The following is a 16,466-nucleotide window of genomic DNA, read 5'->3' as shown; positions in this document are numbered from 1 at the left end:
GTCAAAACATAATAAAACATTGACCACAAAGCTGAAGACTCTGTGTCTGGCACCCTACTCCACTGAGGCAGAGGAATCTTGGGACAAAAGCAATCCCAGATGATAGATATCCACCAGGAAAAGACAGCAATCCCTAACAAAAAGCAGTCACTACCACTACTCAAGTATCTTTGCAGGAATAAAGATGCAAAGATAATACTCTGTGGACTAGGAAAACATTAGATAATGGAAAAAAGATAGGTGGGGTAATGCTAATAAATAGTTGGGGGTGTATGGTGTTATAAGACTGAAGGGGAGGTGGCTAAGGTTAATAAGGGTGTAATGAGAAAGAAAACTGAGATAGGTAGAAATGATGAGCTAAAGGTATATTGAGAAAGAAAGAATGAAGAGAAAAGGAAAAAAAAAACAAATGAAAGTAATGATTTGGCAATCTAACTGCCTGCTAGAAATAAAAAAGGATTGTGAACAGGGGAATAGAGAGGAAAAACAAGAGAGAGAGAGAGAGCTGTTCTAATTATAGAGAGAGAGAAGGTAGAAATGGGGGAGGGCAACAGGAGAGAGAGAGGGAAGATGTACTTAAAAATTGAGCATTGTGATTCATATATAATGACTGCAAAAAACAGAGGGGAGGAAAAGCAGAACTGAAACAAAGGTGAGAAAGAGAGAATCAAAATGCCTAAAACAAAAAAACAAATAAACCAAAAAGTCGAAAATAAAAGTAGGATCTTTTTCATTACCTTCCAGCACACAGGAGCACAGGTACTGATATCTGGTATTTTGGTATTTTGCTTTTTTTTTTTTTCAACTGGTTAGTCCAGTAAAGGCTGCTTCATTTGGAGACTTAGAGAGATTAGCTGCTCAAATCCCTGAGCTGGTTCCCCAGTACAGAAAAGTAGATTTAAAGTTCTGATTACCAGTTTATATGATGGCTTCTCAGATCTGGGCTCTTAATGAATCAGTCTTCAACACTCTCCTCAGACCCCCCCAACTCACAGTCTGTTGCCCTCTAGAACAGCACTGCTCAGTTCCCATGTCAACACCTGCTGGGCTGTACCCTGTTTTTACTGGTTTCTTTTTTTTTAAGTTTTTTAAAAATTTTATAAGCATATAAATAATTGTACAGGGAGATACATTGTGATATTTACATACTTATATTAGATGTCCCCAACTTTTTTAATCATCTGCAAGTCATCTGTAAATCTGTATACTAGCATTTTAATTTTATTTTTTTTCTTCATTTTTTATTCATATGTGCCTACATTGTTTGGGCCATCTCTCCCCCCTGTTTTCCACCCCCATCCACTCCCCCCACCCTCCTCACTTCTAGGCAGAACCTATTCTGCCTTCTTCTCCAATTTTGTTGAAGAGAAGACATAAGCAATAAGAAAGACATAATGTTTTTGCTAGTTTGAGATAAGGATAGCTATACAGAGAGATTCCTAGCACTGATTCCATGCACAAGTGTATTACAATCCAGGTTAATTCATCTCTACCTGACCTCTTCACTACTTCCTGGTCACCTTCTCATAGTGGCCTCTGTCAGTTTAAGATTACTATATTAGCTCCTCTACAGTGGGTACTTTAAACGCTTTCAAGTTTTGTTTTCCTAACTTTCCCTATTTCTACTGTATGTAGTCTCCCCTTAGTATGTAACCCATGTCAAATAATATTACTGTATTTGTTTTAGGTCTAAAGTCCACATATGAGGGAGAACATATGAAATTTGGCCTTCAGAGCCTATCTAACTTCACTTAAGATGATGTTCATTCTTTTTCATGGCTAAGTAAAATTCCATTGCATATAAATACCACATTTTCTTAATCCATTCGTCAGTGGTGGGGCATCTTGGCTGTTTCCATAACTTGGCTATTGTGAATGGCACTGCAATAAACATGGGTGTGCAGGTGCCTCTGGAGTAACCTGTGTCACAGTCTTTTGGATATATCCCCAAGAGTGGGATTGCTGGATCATATGGCAGATCTATATTTAGATTTTTAAGAAGCCTCCATATTGTTTTCCACAGTGGTTGTACTAGCTCACATTCCCACCAGCAGTATATGAGGGTTCCTTTTTCCCCACATTCTCACCAACATTTGTTGTTGTTGGTATTTTTGATGATAGCTATTCTAACAAGGGTGAGGTGGAATCTTAGTGTGATTTTGATTTGCATTTCCTTTATGGCTAGAGATGGTGAGCATTTTTTTCATATTTTTTTGTCCATTTGGATTTCTTCCTTTGAAAAAGTTCTGTTTAGTTCAGTTGTCCACTTTTTTATTGGTTCATTGATTTGGGGGGAGTTTAGTGTTTTAAGCTGCCTGAATATTCTGGCTATCAGTCCTTTGTCTGATGTATAGCTGGCAAAGATTTTCTCCCACTCTGTGGGTGGTCTCTTCAGTTTATAGACCACTTTTTTTGTTGTGCAGAAACTTTTTAAGTTCATGTAGTCCCATTTGTCCATCCTTTCTCTCAGTTGCTGAGCTGCTGGGGTTCTGTTGAGGAAGTCCTTGCCTCTACCTATTGCTTCCAGAGTATTCCCTGCTCTTTCTTGTACTAACTTCAGAGTTTTGGGTTTGATATTAAGGTCCTTGATCCATTTTGAGTTGATACTAATACAGGGTGATAAACATGTATCTAGTTTCAGTTTTCTGCAGGCAGATAACCACTTTTCCCAGCAACATTTGTTGAAGACACTATCTATTCTCCAATGAATGTTTTTGGCAACTTTGTCAAAAATAAAGAGGGCATAGCTGTGTGATTCATATCTGGGTCCTCTATTCTGTTCTGCTGGTCTTCATGTCTGTTCTTGTGCCAGTACCATGCTGTTTTTATTGCTATTGCTTTGTAATATAGTTTGAAGTCGGGTATTGTGATACCTCCAGCATTGCTCTTTTTGCTGAGTATTGCCTTGGCTATTTGTGGTCTCTTGTGTTTTCCACATCAATATCTGTGATTGATGTCATTGGGATTTTGATGGGAGTTGCATTAAACATGTAGATTGCTTTTGGGAGTACAGCCACTTTTACTATGTTGATTCTACCAATCCATGAGCATTGGAGATCTTTCCAAATTCTGTAGTCTTCCTCAGTTTCTTTCTTCAGGGGTTTGTAATTCTCCTTGTACAGATCATTCACATCCTTTGTTAAGTTTGCTCCTAGGTATTTGGTTTTTTTTTTTTAAGGCTTTTGTAAATGGAATTGTTTTCATATATTCTTTTGCAATTAGTTCATTGTTGTTGTATAGAAAAGCTAATGATTTTTGTAAGTTGATTTTGTATCCTGCCACATTGCTGTAGCTGTTTATGGCATCTAGGAGTTTTTTGGTACAGTTTTTTGGGTCTTTGAGGTATAGGATCATATTGTCTGCAAATAGGGATACTCTGACAGTTTCTTTACCTATTTGTAATCCTTTTATTTTTTCTTCTTGCCTTATTGCTAGGGATGACAGCACTATGTTGAATAGGAGGGGGAGAGTGGGCACCCTTGTCTCATTCCTGATTTTAGGGGAAATGGTTTCAGTTTATCTTCAGTAAGAATGATGCTGGCTATAGGTTTGTCACATACAGCCTCTATAATGTTGATGCACATTCCTTTTATTCCTATTTTTTTTAGAGCTTTTATCATGATGTGTTGTTGAATATTTTCAAAGGCTTTTTCTGCATCTGTTGAGATGATCAAGTGGTTTTTCTCTTTGCTTCTATTAATGTGCTGCTTTACATTTAGGAGTTGCATATGTTGAACCACCCTGCATTCTTGGGAGAAAGGTGACTTGGTCATGGTGAATGATCTTTCTGAAGTGTTGTTGGATTCAGTTTGCCATTATTTTATTGAGGATTTCTGCATCAATGTTCATTAAGGAGATTGGCCTATAGTGCTCCTTTTTGGAGGTGTCTTTGTCTGGTTTTGGATAAGTGTAATACTGGCTTCATAGAATGAGTTAGGCAGTGTTCCTTCCCCTTCTGTTTTGTGGAAAAGTTCAAGGAGAGTTGTTATAAGTTCTCTAAAGGTCTGATAGAATTCAGCAGAGAATCCATCAGGTCCTGTACTTTTCTTTTTTGGGAGACTCTTGATTGTTGCTTCAATTTCATTTCGTGTTATGGATTTGTTTAGGTGATTAATAGCCTCTTGGTTCAGTTTTGGATGGTCATAAGTATCTAGAAATTTGTCTATTTCTTTAAGATTTTTAAATTTATTGGAATATAGGTTCTCAAAGTAATCTCTGATGATTTCTTGGATTTCCTTGGTGTTTGTTGTTATCCTTTTGCGTTTTTGATTTTACTGATTTGGGTTTTTTCCCTCCTTATTTCAGTTTGATTTGCCAGGAGTCTGTCAATCTTACTTATTTTTTTAAGGAAACAGCTTTTGTTTCATTGATTCTTTGTATGGCTTTTTTGGTCTCTATTTCATTAATTTTGGCCCTTATTTTTGTCATTTCTCTCTTTCTGCTAGCTTTAGGTTTTGTTTGTTCTTGTTTTTCTAGGAGTTTGAGATGTAGTGTTAAGTTGTTTATTTGAGATCTTTCTGTCCTTTTAATATATGCACTCATGGCTATAAACTTTCCTCTTAGGACTGCCTTTGCTGTGTCCCATAGGTTCTGGTAGGTCATGATTTCATTTTCATGAACTTCCAGGAACCTTTTAATTTCCTCTTTTATTTCACAATGACCCATTGATCATTGAGCAATGTGTTATTCAGCTTCCAATTGTTTGTGTATTTTCTGCTGTTGTTTTTGTTATTGAGCTCTAGTTTTAATGCATTGTGATCAGATAGAATGCAGAGGATTATTTCTATTTTCTTATATTTGCTGAGGCTTGTTTTGTGCCCTAAGATATGACAATTTTGGAGAAAGTTCCATAGACTGCTATGAAGAATGTATATTGCTCAGATGTTGGATGAAATATTCTGTAGACATCAGCCAGGTTCATTTGATCTAGGGTGTGATTAATTTCTAGAACTTCTTTATGGTTTTTTGTTTGGATGACCTATCTATTGGTGATAGGAGGGTATTAAAGTTTCCCACTACCACTGTGTTGGAGTCTGTATGTGCTTTTAAGTCCTTTAAAGTATGTTTGATGAAATTGGGTACACTGACATTGGGTGCATATAGGTTGATAATTGTTATTTTCTTTTGGTGTATTTCTCCTTTTATTAATATGGGATGTCCTTCTTTATCTTGTTTGATCAATGTATGCTTGAAATCTACTTTGTTTGACATAAGTATTGCTAGTCCTGCCTGTTTTCAGGGGCCATTGGCTTGGTAAATCTTCTTCTAGCTTTTCACCCTAAGCCAGAGCTTGTTTCTGTCAATGAGATGGGTCTCTCATAAATAAGAAATTGTTGGATCTTCCTTTTCAATCCAATTTTCCAAATGGTGTCTTTTGATGAAGGAATTAAGTCCTTTGACATTCAGTGTTAATATTGATAGGTATGTGGTGATTCCTGCCATTTAGTTGTTTTCAATGTTTAAGGGTTTGGTTGTTTGCAGCTGAATCAATGTTAATCTCTGATTCCTTGTCTTTTCTTCTCCTGTGGTTTGGTACTGCCTGTCCTGTCATGGTTTTGTTTGCTTTCATTTTCTGCATGCAGAATTCCTTGAAGAATCTTTTGTAGTGGTGACTTGGTGATATATTGTTTTAGTTTGTGCTTATCTTGGGAGATTTTATTGCTCTATCTATTTCGAATGATAGTTTTTCTGGGTAAGGTATCTGAGGGCTGAAGTTATTGTCATTCAGTGTCCAGAATACCTCACTCCATGCCCTTCTTTCTTTTAAGGTTTCTGTTGTGAAATCTACTGTGATTTTGATGGATTTATCTTTATATGTTATTTTTCTCTCTTACAGCCTTCTATAGTCTTTCTCTATTCTCTGTGCTTGTTGTTTTAATGATAATATGTTGTGGGGAAGTTTTATTTTGGTCAAGTCTGCTTAGTGTCCTGGAGACTTCCTGTACTTGAATGGGCCTAACTTTCTTGAGATTTTGAAAATTTTCTGTTATTATTTTATTGAATATATTATGAATCCCTTTTGTTTGGACCTCTTCTACCTCTTCAATGCCAATGATTCTAGGTTTAGTCTTTTGATGGAGTCGGTGAATTCTTGCATATTTCCTTCACAGGTCTTGAGTTGTTTGACTAACAGTACCTCAGTTTTTTCTTTAATTTCTATTTTATCTTTGAGTTCTGAGATTCTGTCTTCCACTTGCTCTAGTCTGCTAGAGTGGCCTTCCACTGTGTTTTGGGTTTCTGTTTGATTCTTTTTTCTGAAGTTTTCCATTTCATGGGTCACTTCCTCTTTAATATTTTCTATTTTCATCTTTAATTCATTTATCTCTCTATTTATAGTGTTCTCTGTTTCACTTTGGTATTTATTTAGGACTTCTATGAATTCATTTATTTGTTACTGTGCCTTATATTCTTTATTTTGGGTGTCTTGAAATTTCTTTGGTGCATCTTGTACATGTTTGTTAACTGAATTGTGTCTTCTCTATGAACTTCTCAGTGATTACTTGCTGTATTTCTTCTTTGAAGGTGTTTTTTGTGGGCATTGCTGGGTTCCTTGGTGTTGGTTATCTTTGTTTTTTTGGAGTCAGGAACTGTGTATCTGTTTTCTTCATTTCCCTCTGAATCTTGTATTAAATTATTATTTTTTTTTTTGAGAAGAGTGGTTTCCATCCATTTTCTTCTTCCCATCACTCCACTTGGTATTGTGCAACTTTGTTCTTGATAGGCTAGTTGGTGGTTTTGGCCACCTGTTTTCTTCCCCTTGATTTAGTTTTCATTTTGTGGTTGTTTTGGTTCTTAGCTAGGTTGGTGTGCTATTTCTGTCCATGATCTGGGTGTAATTTAGTAATAACTAATTCTCAGATACCAGTAGGTTATGTGGTATATAGAAGACCCCTTGCTGGTAATATCTATAAGCAGTGGGAGTTGGGGACTTAACATTTGTTAGGCTAGCTATAGAAATTTGGGGAGTTGGATAGGGTGGGACTAAAAGGGGAGGTGGGAAGTGGGGTAGGTCAGTGGAGGAAGCTTTGTGGGGGCTGCTGGTTTTTGTGGTCCTTGTGTGTGTTTGGGTGTATATCTGTTGTAGTGTAGGGTGCTTGTGTCAGGGATTGAAGGGGGCTGGGGCTGTGTAAAGTTGGTATAGTAGGTTTGGTCAGTGGGTGATGAGTGTGAAGGAGGGAGGGGTAGTCTGGTGACAGGTTGGGGGAGAATGGAAGGGAAGGTGAAGGCAGGGGGAGAGAGTGGGTGAGAAGGGGCAGAATGAGTTGTTGAGAAGGACAGCAATGGATTTTAGCACAGGAGAAGGAGGGAGAGTGAAGGGGGTGAGAGTAGGGATGAGAAGATGATGATGGTAAAGTTGATGGTATGGAAAGAAGACAAAAGAAAAGATACTAGGAATAGAAACAAAAATAGAAAACCCACAATAACAAAACAAAGCAAACAGGAAAAAACAAACAACAAAAAACAAGCAAACAAACAACAATAACAAAAAACCCACCAGGTTCAGAACAATAGACTTTCAGTCTTAGTTTAAGTTCTAGAGTTACTCCTCCAGCATCCAGTCCTGGTATTCGCATATAAGCAGAAGCTCTGATGTGGTCTCACCAGGTGATTGGCTTGTGAGTAGTGTTTTGTTATTCTGACTATCAGTTAAATTGAGATTGTGAGGTGAGGTAGATTTACCAGATCCTGCAGGGTGGTCAGCGCTATTTATTTCCCACCTGATAGCTGTGTTACACTTAAGCTGCAGCTGTTTGGTCAGCTCCTCTCCCAGCAAGGTATGGCAGTTCAGTTTTGAATGTGGCATCTGTTTCAGGAGATCAGCTCTTCCATCCACCACTTGCCCTGCTTTTGAGGTGGATTTTTGCTCTGTTTGTTTCCTGGGATTTCCACACAAGGGGTTTATTTCTTTGCCCTGCCTCCTTTCTCTGGGGAAGATTCAGTGTTCCATTAGCCCCCTCCACTGTCCATGTGTTATGAAGGTTCACTGTTTGCTTTTGAGTTTTGTAGTGCAATTAAGTTTTGGGTGCTGCTCACTGGTTCAGGAGATGATTTCTGTGATCCACTATCTGCCCTGTTTTGGGGAGTGGCTTATCACCTGCCTGCTCTCTGCCTTCTTGCCTTTCCTATGTTTGTTTACTGATAGTTCAGTGCTGAGACCAGCTCCCTGCCACTCCTCCTTTGTCTGGTGCACTTTCAGCCTTCCAGCCCCCTCTGCTGTTGTGCTGGATTACAGTTCACTATTTTTCACTTTTGTTGGAGGGGTCAGGCTTCCCAGGGGCTGTGCTGGTTTATGTTCCCAGAGATGACTGGGGGAGTTCCATGTGATGCTCACCTGTTTGGTCTGTCAAATGACACACAGGCAAGTTTGGAGCTGGTGGCAGCAGCAGCAACAGTGAGAAATGGCTCCAAGTTTTCTCAGTGTAATGTGGCATGGGGAAGCTTTCCCTGGACTACTGGTTCTGGGTGCCAAAGGTTTGATTCTGTTTGGTGCTTTATTTCCACTTGATATAGGAAGGAGCAGAGAAGGAAATACAAAAGAAAAGAGGAAAGAAAAAAATTGCTATAGGGAGGAGGGTTTCTACAGGGCTGGATATGCCTTGCTGGCTGTGCAGCAGGTCACAGCTGTTAGGTACAATTAAAAGCTGATTTGAGGGTCAGTCCTTTTTTCCTGCGCCTAGTGTGATGGCAGTTATTAGTTTGTCAAGAAGCAGTCAGAGTTACCCAGGTGTGCCTCTAACTTCTCAGGGAGGTTTTGGAGTCACAGAGGTTAGACTTTCTGCTCTGTACCCTAGTCACCATCTTGGATCTTTTACTGGCTTCTTGGTAGTCTCAATTCTTAGCTATGTGTCAAGACTTCCTAGATGGAGCTATTACTGGTCAAAGGACAATGCAGGTCTTTAGGACTGACTATTTTTTCTGTCATGGGAATTTCTGTGACAAGGTTATTGTAGTCTTGATGGTTTCCACTAAAGGGCTAGATTGGCTGGATCAGACATCTCCATTACTGTGGCTTCTCTCACCAGACTTTCTCTCTACCAGCTTTGGATTCCATGCTCTGTAAACAGATCCAGGCCACTGGCATCCTTACAGGGTGCTAGTGGAATCAAATCTACAGTGACACCTGCCCTGACTTCTTTAGCAGTTCTGCAGGAAGTTTGGTGTGGGGATTGCAATTCAGTAAGGTGTATGAGTGAGGAAAGATCCATGATGATATTGTTCAACCACTTCTTCCTTGTGGCCTAGTCCATGTATCATTTCTTTTTGTTGGGAACAGTCAAAGTCCTGTCTACTAACTATTTTGAAATGTATGAGCTAGGTATGATGGTACATGCCTATAATTTCAGCATTTGGGAGGCTGAGGAGCAGGATACACATTTTCAAGGACTGCCTGGGTTACAAAGCAAGACCATATGAAGGATGAGGAGGAGGATAAAGAGAAGAGGAAGAAAGAAGAGGAGAAGGAGACTCCATTACCCTACAGCAGAATTAAGTATTCCTTAGGATAACCTGTGTAGTTCATCCTCAATGCTGACAGTACCTACTGTTTGAGAGTTTACAGAAGCAAATTTGCCAATCTCTAGTTTACAGGCTTACTTAGGACTTCCTACCTTGACTTTCTGAAATCACAGAGCCTCATTTTTCACATTCTCCAGCAGCAAGGAAACCAACAGCTAATGATACTTATTTACATAGGTTTAGCACTAAATTATAGAGCTTCATAGAATATTGATAATACATCTTCAATCAAATCATCTGGTACCTGATAATTTAATTGGAGGAGGAAGATAGGGCAAAAGGAAACATTTCTTTCTCATTAAATGACAAATGTCTTTGCAAATGAATAAATAATCAAAACAGGTCTATTTTCTGTTATTTTCTTGCCTAATTTGGATTCATTTAAGAAACAAAAGTTTTAAGATATAATTGTCATTGATTAAAAGTAGACATGTCTTTGCAATATTGTACCTTCTCTAAAGTTTTCTACTGGAACTCAGAACTCTTTTTTAAGGAATATGTAAATATGGTGATAATTCGCATATCAAATTATCAGTAGAGTAAAACTAGTCTCTATTGCTGTTAATGTAAAATTAGGATGGATTCTAGCTCTCTGTGATGGTCTTTGTGGTTTATAGAATTAGAGTGCTGTTTTCTTAAGATTTCCAATCTCAAGAAACTATAAGAGAGGAAGGACAGAAGGGAGGGAGGGAGAGAGAGGGTGAGAAAAGAATGAACATGAAGGGAAGAAAGAAGGAAGGAAGGAGAGAAGGAAGGAAGGGTGGACAGGAGGGAAGGGGAAAGAGAGAGTGAGAGAGAAAGTGGGGAGGGAAGGAGAGAGGAAAGAAGGAAGGAAGGAAAGAAGGAAGAAAGAAAAGAAGAGAGGGAAGAGGGGAGGGAGGAAAGAAAAGGAATAAAAGAGAGAAGGAATGAGAGAAAGAAGGAAAGAAGAAAAGAGGCCCTCATCATATTTATTAAATACTCAATAAATCACTGGCTTTGCCTCTGGGAAAGAATAATCTGATCTCCAGCCATTGTTTTCCGAATCTGGTTGTTGACTGGAATGCTCTTCTATTTACTCCTGTCTGCCAAAAAGTACAGTTTCATTTTTGTGCCTCACTATGATAAGGCCTGAGATATATTCTAGCATATGAATTGGGGTGGTGGTAGGGATAAAATATTGGGTTAATATATTCAATATTTGGAGAGGTGGGCCACTAGGTCATTCATCTTTTTCATAAGCTTTCTAACATTAATAAATAGACTTAATTAGCCCAATAAAGAGAATTCACAATGTTACTAGAAAGCAGAATTGAGGAATGCAGCAGAAAGAAGGATATTTGACTGGATTGTGAAACCTATTGCTGACGTTACACTATGAGTTGACTGAAGTCTCTCTGGAAAGGATGAAATCATCCAGAGCAGAGATATTAGCACTTCCATAGTTATGTTGCTAACTCCAGTATAGAGGTACTCCTCTGGGCCTCAACTGTGCCCTATATTATGTATAAATGAAATATTTTACCTTTCAAAAGCCACTGCAATGTATTGCCTCCTGAAATTCCTTCCCTTCTAAAGATCTGTGATGCTATGAAAAGCGACTAAAACTCACTTGTTGGGAGGAACATATACTTTGATCTAATTAAAAGAAATTATCTCTATTCTATGAAACTATAGAGTAGGAAATGGGATAGTATTGTATCACCATACTTATCATTTTATGAATCTTTTCTATGTAATCTTTATTACAATAATTATTTCTTATGGGAATGAAGTTGTTTAAAATTTTGTTGAGAGCAATGTTCAGGAAATCTATTGAAGAGGAAGTTTGTTAGTGGGAAGAAGGGTATCTCATGATAAAAAAGTCACCCTAGGAACCAGTTAAATAAACAAGCAATAGTCATGGGTGAAATATGACAGGATTATTTTCCTAGGCTAAATTTGCTAATAATTGTGAAAGAATGTGATAAATGCTTTATTATTAAAGGATTTACTTCAGGAAAATTATCCCAATAAAAAGTAATTCTGATTTTTATGGAACTTTATTTTAGTATGGAATAGTAAAATAGATACAGCACATAGTAAGCTCACAAATATATTTATGAACATACTCAAATTACACAATTTTCTCTAATTATTTTTCCCACATGGTATACTAATTTAAGTGAGCAAATATAGCTAAATTATGAAAAGATGTGAAAATGATTTGTGTACTGAGTGTTGAAAGTATACTTTGGACCCAGACTTACAAATGAAATTATTTGTTCCAGGATTTAATTGTAGTATAAATCAATTTCAGTATTTTTAAAATTTCTATTACTACAAATAATTGTATTTACATTATAATAGAAACTATCTTGAATTTAATGGTGCTAAAACTCGTATGTGGCAGTAGAGTACACTAAAAGCAATTTATTCAGAAATGTTCACCAAAATCATAGATGTTATCTGCATTATATGGCATTTTTATTTGAACAACACTTTTGTTTAATTGTGTCATTTACAAGTAACACAACATTCATCCTCTGATCTACCAATTTCAAGACATTTTAACAGAAGCTATTTTGTAATATACATTTTTGGCAGAAGTAAACAATAGAGTCATGCATATAATGACATAGGTTTTGACCCTTACAATGTTATGTTGAGGAACAACATATGTGTGTGCTATAAGGTGTCTAGCAGAATTAGTGGAATGGTAAGCTATTCAGACCTATGATTTTTACCATTAGTGTTATAAGCAATAGTGTGTCCAAGTTAAGGCTTCAAGGTGGAAGTGTGTGTTTGAATTCATTCTATCATGGATTTCATGAGTAAAATTTTGTTGGTCACCAACAACATGCCAGGCATTACACTGTAAAATGAAGATTCAGTGATGAAAAAGATACTGTCAGTCTGTGGTTTCGTTATGGGAAAACTAACAATCAAATAAGGAAAAGTTCTTTAGGCTTTGATACTCTGTTACTGGAAGATATATTACAAGAAAATACCTGCTGAGCAAAGAGCCAGACTATTGTATGAATCTCTTCTTGAGTAAATGGAATCCACCTAAGTTAGTACTACCATATTTCCATAATGTAAGCAATTGGGAAATCAAATAGGGATTGCAATGTGGCTATGATGTAACTCTCTGTTTTTGTAATTCAGAATAGCACGTAAAATGTCAGGGTCATACACAGGAACTATGCACAGATTTCATAAATAATTATGTTTTCCTTTCCTAACACCTGAGATATTATTCTGAAAACTAAATTTCTTAGCAGGTATATACCAGATACTCTACAGCAAAAAAAATTCGTGTTATTTTTATTAGGGATTTTTCATTTTATATTAAAATTCTCACAATCCTAAATGTTTTAGAAAATAAATAAGCCAATTGATATTCTAATTTTTGTGTTGGCATTATTAAACTTTATGACTCTGGTTTATTGTATCACTCATTTTATTTTTCATTGAAATACATTTCATCTATAGTAAAAGTAATGAATCTTAAGTGTGTAGTTCTAGAAAATTTTATATATTATATATATATATATCTCAATGCAAACATTGCAAATATGAATGTGGAATATCCCATCCAACCCAAATTTTTCTTCATGCCTTTTGGCAGTCAGTAACTTCTGAGACAATGACCAATGTGTTTTCTGTCACTACTGATTATATTTGCCTGTTTGAGCTTTATATAAATGGAATCCTATACCATAATATTTTGGGGAATGATCCTTGTTGTGTAATCAATGGTCTGTACCTTTTAATTTTGCTATATTCCATTGTGTGAATATACCAATTTTATTTATTAATTCATTGTGGATGAACATTCAAGCAGTTTCCAGTATTTCACTATTATGAATAAAGCTGCCATAAACATCATTGTACAAATGAAAACATCTTATAATTCCCTCTCTGTAAATACCTGTAGGTGGAATTTCTTGATTACAGGGCAGATATGTCTTAAAATTAATGGAAACTATTCAATACTTTTACAAAATGGTTTTGCCACTCTATTCTCTTACCATCAGTTTCTTTAAATTCTTGTCAACAGTTTGCATCATCAGATAATTTAATTTCAGCCATTCCAATAAGTATGGGATGCTTCTGTTTGCTTTTCCATGGTATCTGAAGATAATGGTATCTAACATGTATCAGTATGATCAGTGGCCATCTTTACACATTCCTACATAAATCATTACTGGAAGTCTTGAGTGTATTTTAATGCTACTTATTTTTTCATTAATGATTTATAGAAATTATAGTTTATGAATAGGATTTTTGATAAATATATGGTTCTTCTTATGTCTTGTTTCTTTAACATATTTAAGATGTCTTTTGCACCTAAAAAATTAGCTAGCATTTGTTGCCCTTAATGCAGAGAAACTAAAGCAGGTACCTTAAAAGCAACTGAGGCCAATAGGAAAAGGGGACCAGGAACTAGAGAAAAGGTTAGATCAAAAAGAATTAACCTAGAAGGTAACACACACGCACAGGAAATCAATGTGAGTCAAAGCCCTGTATAGCTATCCTTATCTCAACCAGCAAAAACCCTTGTTCCTTCCTATTATTGCTTATACTCTCTCTTCAACAAAATTAGAAATAAGGGCAAAATAGTTTCTGCTGGGTGTTGAGGGGGTTGGGGGAGAGGAAGGGGGTGGAGTGGGTGGTAAGGGAGGGGGTGGGGCAGAGGGGAGAAATGACCCAAGCCTTGTATGCACATATGAATAATAATAAAGAAAGATGTCTTTTGATTAGCTGAATATTTTTAATTTGGATAAAGTCCAATTTTCCAATTATGTGTTTAATTGTTAATGCCTTCTGTGTTCAATATGAAAAGTGATTTAATCACTTCTTGGCCTTTTGGTCTTTTAGTTTAATATCTGATCTGTCCTCTATCTGAGGACAATATATTAAATGGGTTTTGGGGGCAGGGAGATTCACTTCACATATCCACTCCACATATCCACCCGGTATTGCAGTACTTCCAGGAGTAGTGCACCCCAGTGGAGGATTTAAGAATGGGTGTAAGCTGGGCACCCATGGCTCATGCCTGTAATTCTAGCTACCCAGGAGGCAGAGATCAGAGGGATTATGGTTTAAAACCATCCAGGGCAGGGCAAATAGAAACCTATCTCAAAAAACCCATCATAAAAAAGGGCTGGTGGGGTGGCTCATGGTGAAGGCTCTGAGTTCAAATCCCAGTACCACAAAAAAGAAAAGAAAAATCATTTACTCCTAAGTATATTATCTTGTGTCTTCTTGAGGAAAATATATAAGTAAAGGATATGGATCTATAGTTTAAGGATTTAGGTAGGATTAAAATTCATGTCTTTATATAAATAATTATTGCAGCATAATTTGTTGAGAAAACAGTATATATTTTGTCAAGAAATATATTAATGTCTTTGCTGAAAATCAATTATATATGTATAGATGAATTTCTGAGTTCTTGATTTTATTCCATTGATCTAGTTATCTGTAGTTATGCAAATACTGGACTATCTTAATTATTGTATTTTCATAGCATGTATTAAAACAAGACACTTATACCATATATTAAAATAAGTATGTACAAGTCCTCCAAATGTATGCATCTGATTCAAAATTGTGTTACATTCTAAATATTTTTCATTCCTGTATAAAGTTTGCATGCAGTGAGCAAATTTCTAAAAAGCTCCTTGGGTACTAATTGGAATTTCAGAGTCTTTAGACAAATTTAGACATCTTTTAACAAAATTTACTTTCCAAAACATGAATGTTATATCATTCCATTTATGTAGCTTTTTAAAATTTATACCAGTATTATAATGCTTTCAGTGCATACTTCTTTCATATATTTTGGTTAATTTACTCTTAGAATTTGATGTTCTATCATGTTTTTAGAGTAGTTCTTTTAAAAAATTTCCCTTGCTGATTGTTTGCTGGAATATTGAAATAAAAATGGTTACTTTATATTGAATATGTATCTAGCTACCTTTAAAATATCTACTTATCCTTTCAGTCATCTGTATATTTTTTTCCATACAAGTTATTAAATGTAATATGCTAAGGTTTTCCACCAATTCCCTTCATTATCTTTGTGAAATCTGTAAGAAGTGTTGTGATGCTCCCTAATTCTCTTTGATCTTGGTAATATATGTTCCCCTCCTCCATTTTCAGTGTTACTATTGAGTATACCAATTTTACTAATTTTTCAAAAAATGCAACTTTTTTCCCTATCTTTGTTTCCTTTAAAAACTTTTCTATTCTTTTTATTTGCTTTACTGCCTTCTGTTTGCATTTAATGGTTCATTTTATTTAAATCTCCTTCAGTTAGTTATTAGCTTACTCACAAGATTTAATCTTTTTTAATATATGAACTTAAGGCTACACATTTCCCCTTCATCATGTTTTTAAATATATAAGCCATTATCATTGAGTCAAAACATTTGCTAATTTTCCTTGTGATTTCTTTTTTGGATCATGAACCATTTAGGAATGTTTTGATTAATTTCAGATATTTGAAATTTTTTCTAGCTTTCCATTGTTATTTATTTCTCATTTCATTCTATGATGATCTAAGAATGCAGGGTGTGTTTTCAATCTTGAACCAGTTTATGCTTGATTTATCAAGGGTGGTCTATTATGATAAATATTTTATATGTACCTGAAGATATATGTATTCTGAAATTTCCCTAGGTATTATTTTGTAAATGTTAACTTAATCACACTGGTTTCTAGTGGTCTCCAGTCTTTCTATATCTGTACTGATTTTTGTTTGTGTCCTATGAATTCTTGATAAGAATAATTTATCTTTACTACGTTTTTGTATTGCATAATATTCATTTTCTTGAATCCTACATTGCTATTAATATGGATTTACTTTTATCAGAATTAGCTTTATCTTTTCTTGTTCTTTCATTTTCACCTTGTCTATGTCTTCATATATAATTTTGGTGTGACTCTTCACTAAAACCACTCTGACAGTCTCTTTCTGGATT

At 35.9% G+C, this 16,466-nt stretch overlaps 1 protein-coding gene and 1 pseudogene across 3 annotated transcripts in view; one reads left to right on the top strand and one right to left on the bottom strand.

Annotated features, from left to right (window-relative positions):
* The window catches only part of Gabra6 (gamma-aminobutyric acid type A receptor subunit alpha6), a 150,392-nt gene that overhangs the window by 72,276 nt on the left and 61,650 nt on the right, over nt 1-16,466 (bottom strand). The window lies entirely within an intron of this gene.
* On the top strand, nt 14,331-14,490 carry LOC141418250 (U2 spliceosomal RNA; annotated as a pseudogene).

Source organism: Castor canadensis, chromosome 16 (genome assembly GCF_047511655.1).
Source record: "Castor canadensis chromosome 16, mCasCan1.hap1v2, whole genome shotgun sequence".
Taxonomy (NCBI): domain Eukaryota; kingdom Metazoa; phylum Chordata; class Mammalia; order Rodentia; family Castoridae; genus Castor; species Castor canadensis.
This window is presented reverse-complemented; position numbering and strand designations above follow the sequence as displayed.